At 48.4% G+C, this 6,000-nt stretch overlaps 1 protein-coding gene across 1 annotated transcript in view; it reads left to right on the plus strand.

Moving 5' to 3' along the window:
• Nucleotides 1-6,000, plus strand: part of PCSK2 (proprotein convertase subtilisin/kexin type 2) — a gene marked incomplete at its 5' end in the record, with an annotated part of 33,756 nt that overhangs the window by 23,488 nt on the left and 4,268 nt on the right. The gene's annotated exons all lie outside the window — the stretch shown is intronic.

The raw sequence follows: 6,000 nt of genomic DNA on the forward strand, positions 1-6,000 counted from the left end.
CTCTCTCTCTCTCTCCTAGAAATAAATAAAACATTAAAAAAAATAAAAAAAAAAAGAAATGATATAGGTACATGGCAGCCTTGGGAAATCTGACAGGAGGGCCACAGAGCAGCTGATTTTTATTGGCAAGTCAAGTGAGGCTTATGAAGCTCTGTTTAAAAAAAGTTATTAGTGGGGAGCCTGCGGGGCGCCTGGGTGGCTTAGTTGGTTAAGCATCCGACTTTCACTTAGGTCATGATCTCACGGTTCGTGGGTTCGAGCCCCGCATCGGGCTCTGTGCTGACTGCCAGCTCAGAGCCTGGAGCCTATTTCAGAGTCTGTGTCTCCCTCTCTCTGACCCTCCCCTGCTCACACTGTCTCTCTCTCTCTCTCTCTCTCTCCTAGAAATAAATAAAAATATTAAAAAAAAAAAAAAAGTGGGGAGCCTGGGAAGCTCAGTCGGTTAAGTATCGGACTTCAGCTCAGGTCATGATCTCACGGTTCGTGTATTTGAGCCCTGTGTCAGGCTCTGTGCCGACAGCTCAGAGACTGCTTCAGACATGGGCCTTAGGGAGCTCCTACTGTGCCCTCAGGCCCTACATTAGGTGATACATCAGACAGCCCTGCTGTCAGCTGGGGAGTACCTTCACTTGTGAGAAGAGGCTCAGAAAGGTTAAGGGCACACCAAAGAACACTTAGCTCTTGAGCAGCCAAACTGGGATTTGAACCCAGGCACTCCGATGCCAGTAGGGCATCGCCTGAGGGGTCTCTCCGTGTATCTCAGTGAGACCTCCTCTGCTGGAGGAGGTGAGGTTCAGCAAATATCAAAAGGGCCTGGGGGGGGTTCCTCTAGTAAAACCTTCCCTGCGGTGGAGACTCTGAAACACCCACGTAGGGGGTGGGCCCAGCCCCCAAACTCCTTAACTGCCATCCAGGAGTCCTTGTCTCTGCCAGAGACTACAAACAGGGTGACAGAATGGAGACCAGACTGGGAACACTGTCCAAATAGGGAAGGGAAGGATAAATCCGAAGTAAACATTCAACTGGCGTTGACCACTGTACTGCCCTTATTCAAGTTCAGAACAGTTATTTGCGTGACTTGGAAGGCCCAGAAGTCTTGGTACCATGGTGGAAATGTTCTGTATCTGAGCGTCCAATACAATAGCTCGTGGCTAGGGAGTGCTAGAAATGTGGCTCATGTTCCTGGGAACTAAAGTTTCCAAAGCCACATGTGGCTTCCTTTTTGGACAGCTCAGCCCTGATGTCCATCTGGTAGTTACGCCATCACAGTAAGGACGCTAAATAATGCAAACAGAACAGGAAGTATAAACTGGATAACAACCCCATGAAGGGGTGTCCAGAAGTCGAGCCTGAAGGAAAGCCAGGCCAGATCTCACAGCGTGTGCCTCCCACAGTATCCCCTAAATCTCGCTCCCCTGACACAGATGGACGGCACAACACTCTAGCAGCCCAGACGTCTGCCCAAGGTGGTCCTGGGAGAGTGTGGGCACAGAAGAGCTACTCTCAGACAGTTGCCGAGGCTGCTCTTTTCTTCTACCACCTCATTTTGTCCCAGGAGGCTGGTGGGGTAGTCTCATCTACAGGTGCAAAGACAGGAGGCTCATGAAGCTAAAGCAAATCGTTCTGGTTCACGGAACCAGGAACCCCAATGCCTGTCAAAGCCCTGGGCTTGGAACCTGCTTCCCTTGTTGCAAAGAGGGAAATATTTACAGAAAGGGACTTGCCAAGAGGGAGAAAAGCTTATGGTGTTGGCTCCTTTACAGAAGCTCAGGCAGCAGCAGGTAGGGGCCAAGACGTCCCCCACGGGCAGTGCCAGGGAGCCATTCTCCACAGCGGGCTGCACACTAGCGCCACCCACAATTAACAGAAAGGCAGCCCTGTTGCAGAGTTTGGGGGAGTAGTCGGCTTAGTTGGGGTACATGCTGATAGCAGACCTTGTTTTTCGAGCGCTCGCTGGCCAACAATGGGTCCCTCATGGTCCCCCAGCTCTGTGCACTGAGGGGCTAGGGGAGGGAGGAGAGCAAGGCGGAGAACATCGGTGGTGATGCAAGACAGGCTATCTCTGTTTCTGAGTACATGTAACACTCTGTCATGATCCACACAAATGCTGAATTTAGAGCCAGAGGCAGTAAGTCTCTATGTTCCAGTTAGAGGATCCAGGGCCCAGACATGTGTCAGGCCCAGTAGCTCACAGCTACCTCAGAACTGTATCCAGTTTTGGCAGCCTGGTTTTCAATGATGGGAAGCTAGAAAACCATGTCAGCACTGACTCAGCTGGGCCCCCCATGGGCACAGGAACCTAGTCTGTCCTGTTTGCCGGTGTGGCCTCAGTGCCTGGAACAGTGCCTGGTGCCCAGCAGTCATGTGGTAAATATTTTTTTAATGAATGAATGAGTGTTCGGCCAGCAGCACTGGGTACTGGAAGATGGCTAAATGGCAGCGGAAGGACCCGCATACCAGCCAGGAGACCTGGGGAAGGAGACCCAGCCTCATGGAAGGACTCTGAATCCCCTGACGCCCTCTGTACCCTCATCTACCCCACACCTGAACTTGATCTCAGGTGCACATGAGTGAGATCTAGGCCAGATGTGCCTTTTTTTTTTTTTTTTTTTAACATTTATCCATTTTTCTAGAGACAGAGAGAAACAGAGTGTGAGCGGAGGAGGGACAGAGAGAGAGGGAGACACAGAATCTGAAGCAGGCTCCAGGCGCTGAGCTGTCAGCACAGGGTCCAATGTGGGGCTCAAACTCACGAACTGTGAGATCATGACCTGAGCTGAAGTCAGACGCTCAACCGACTGGGCCACCCAGGTGCCCCACATGTGCTTTTTGCGGAACTCAGAGGGTACAGGTTGGTCCTTAGGGCAGTGCCCAGGCCGCTGTGCTACTGACTGAAAACATGTTGGTCACCATGAATCACACTCCTGAGGGGCTGGGACAGAGACACCTACAGCCGATCCCTAAGACGTGTGGGGCTGCACAGAAACAGCCCCTGAGTGGACTGAGTGCCAACTGTCAGGTCTGTGGGTTTCCTCAGCATTAATCTTCCCAGGGAAGCAGTCAATTTGAAAAGCAATTTTCTAAAGAGACATTATCAGCAAAGTTAGTGGAGGGTGCTCCACTAAAATTAGAAGGAAAAATACAACTGGTCCTGAGTGTCTGCACAAAGCCAGCTGTGTGCAATGAGGAGAGCAAACCCAAGCCTGCTCACTGGCGGTCAGCAGCCACGTGTCCCCCGAGGGCTGACACATAAACCGTCCCCACTCTCCCCTGCACCCAAGAGAGCTATTCACTCAGCTCTTTCAAGGCTGGGGCAAAGTTGGAATTTTGAGTGAATTTGGAAGTAGATGTTAAAACCTGACACGAACGCCAGAAGCAGCATGGGAGAGAGAGAGAGAGAAGCATGTGCTGGGTCCCGAACCAGCTGTAGGACCGTAGACCCGTCACTGCCAAGCTGCAGCATCTTCCCGTGTGAGGTAATGCCCACCTGTTGAGTGTTCTGTGCCTGCCACAGAGCAGACATCTTCAACACTCAAGGAAGGGTGGCTGTTATTAATAGTATTGTTACCCTAATAAAACAACTGTAGCACAACTAATTATTTTTACACAGCTGAGGATTCAGAATGCAAACAGCATGCCACGGGCTCCTTCTGGAAAGCAGTGCCTATTTCTAGACACGAGGCAGTCGGCCACTTATTTGCAACAATATGCAATCAAGATACAAGCCAATCCTCAGGCCCCCAAGTTGATCTTTGATGAGACTCAAACACAAGGCTCCTTTCTGTACACATTCCCACAAAGTTCAGAGAGCAGCTCAAACCTCTCGTGGCTGCTTCATTTTCTGCAGCGAATGAGTTCCAGAACGTGGCCTGTAGGACTATTGAAGGATCTCAGCAGTCTCAGTCCTATAAGTGACCATCTCCTATTTCAACCTATAAATTAACTGTTCCTGAGGGAATAAGGCTTTGCTTTTCCTTCAAAATAAGGACGGATTATATTCTCTTCTTCTCATAAAAGCAATATATGGTCAGAAAATACAAGTGGACCAAAAAAAAAAAAAAAAAAAGAGGTGATAAGAAACCCTTGGCAATCCTGTTCCTCTGCTCTCCGGACACCATGATGCCTGCCGAGAAGCTTTCCTGTGAAAGGGGGAAATGGTGTTCTTTCTCTTCCAAGCTTGCTGTTTTTCATTCACACGGGGCTTTTAATTTCATTTCAAAGTGACATAACCTTCCAAGAAGAATCCGTTGGAATATTCCGTCTCTCAGGGGCTTAGTCGCCATGCATTCAGTGGGCATTCACATGGCAGGGCAGGAATGACAGAGCTCTGCAAGCAGGCAATACCTCCATGGCACTAAACAAGCCAGACTCCCCAAGAGTACCTGGAGTGTCCTTCAACCCCCACATGGACGCCAACCCCAAGGCTGCTGGGACAATTTGTGAATCCTAATATAAGTCAGGGTGGTTGTCTCCACTCTAATCTGTCTTCTGCTTTCCAAGGTGAGGACAAAATGCCGATCATGTTTTAGCCTCCTCCAGCCCTTCTCACAGATACACTCCCTCTTCCCTCAGGCAGAGCAACAGGCAGCCTGTCTTCTAATTTCCCCTTCTGCAAGGAAGGGGACAGCCGAGAGTCATTTGTCCCAGCTCAAAGCAGCTATGGAGGAATCTGGATGAGGCGTGGCATCTACTGAAGCCCCCTTAGCCATGGTGTGCTTAAAGGTTGTTTATGGCTTGGTCCAAAATAGATTTCTCTCTTTCTATCCTAAGAGATCAGCTCGGCCCTGAAATACCTTCCCTCCTGTATGAAAGACCTCATTGTTCATTTACGGAAACCCTGTTGCATGTAGGCGGTGGATCTGATTCCCAGCTTCTGATGTGGCCCTGCCATTTCTGATTCTTAGCCAGTCAAAGAAATATTTCCAGTTTCCCCTGGGGAAAGCAATGTCACTTTTCTGCCAGAGTTTCCGTGAATTGGCTTGTAAAGGGACTGTCACTTGATGAACTCTTGGAGAATTCCAGAGCCCCTGAGGCTCAAGTCTAGAAGGACCTGCCTCTTTGTCTTTGTAGAGCTCAGAAGTAGAATGTGGCATTTCACTCATACCTGAGGTCTGGACATCCCAAGAACCTCCAGCAAGGTGGCAGGAAGACCTGCCAAACAGAATTGACAGTTTGACAAAAACGGAACATGCTTATAAGAGAAGGCTGAGAGATTTTCATGGTGGTGGTGGTGGTGGTGGTGGTAGTGGTATCGGGTTCAAAATGAACATATGCAAATAATTTACATCTGTGCTATCCAGTATAGGGAACAACTAACCACAGGTGACTGTTTAATAAAATTAGATAAACTTGAATTAATTATTAAATTTAATTAAAAATTCAGTTCCTGGGGCACCTGGGTGGCTTAGTTGGTTAAGTGTCTGACTTCGGCTCAGGTCATGATCTCACGGTTCGTGGGTTCGAGCCCCACGTTGGGCTCTGTGCTGACAGCTAGCTCAGAGCCTGGAGCCTGTTTCAGATTCTGTGTCTCCCTCTCTCTCTGACCCTCCCCTGCTCATGCTGTCTCTCTCCCAGAAATAAATAAAACATTAAAAAATTTTTTTAATAAATAAATAAAAATTCAGTTCCTCACTTACACTCATCAAATGCTCAACAGCCACATGTGACCAGTGGCTACTATATTGGACAGTACAGGTATAGAACACTTGCATCACTGCAGAAAGTTCTAATGGCCAGTTCTGGTCTAAGCATTTGTAAATATATGACATATGAGTGTGTGTACATATTTTATCTGCACAGCAATTCTTCCCAGTATAAGAAGTAATATCTCCATTGTACAAGTAAGGAAAATTAGCTCAGATAGTTCAAATACTTTGCCCATAACTGGACCCACATAGCTCTGTACCTATAGGTGGGTGCCCAAATGATTATTGGTCATGGATCAGCTTACCTGTTAAGTTTCTGTACCTACCGTGAGTAAATTACATCTTTTTTTTTTTT

This window comes from Hyaena hyaena, unplaced genomic scaffold (genome assembly GCF_003009895.1).
Source record: "Hyaena hyaena isolate Hyena2069 unplaced genomic scaffold, ASM300989v1 scaffold_579, whole genome shotgun sequence".
NCBI lineage: Eukaryota > Metazoa > Chordata > Mammalia > Carnivora > Hyaenidae > Hyaena > Hyaena hyaena.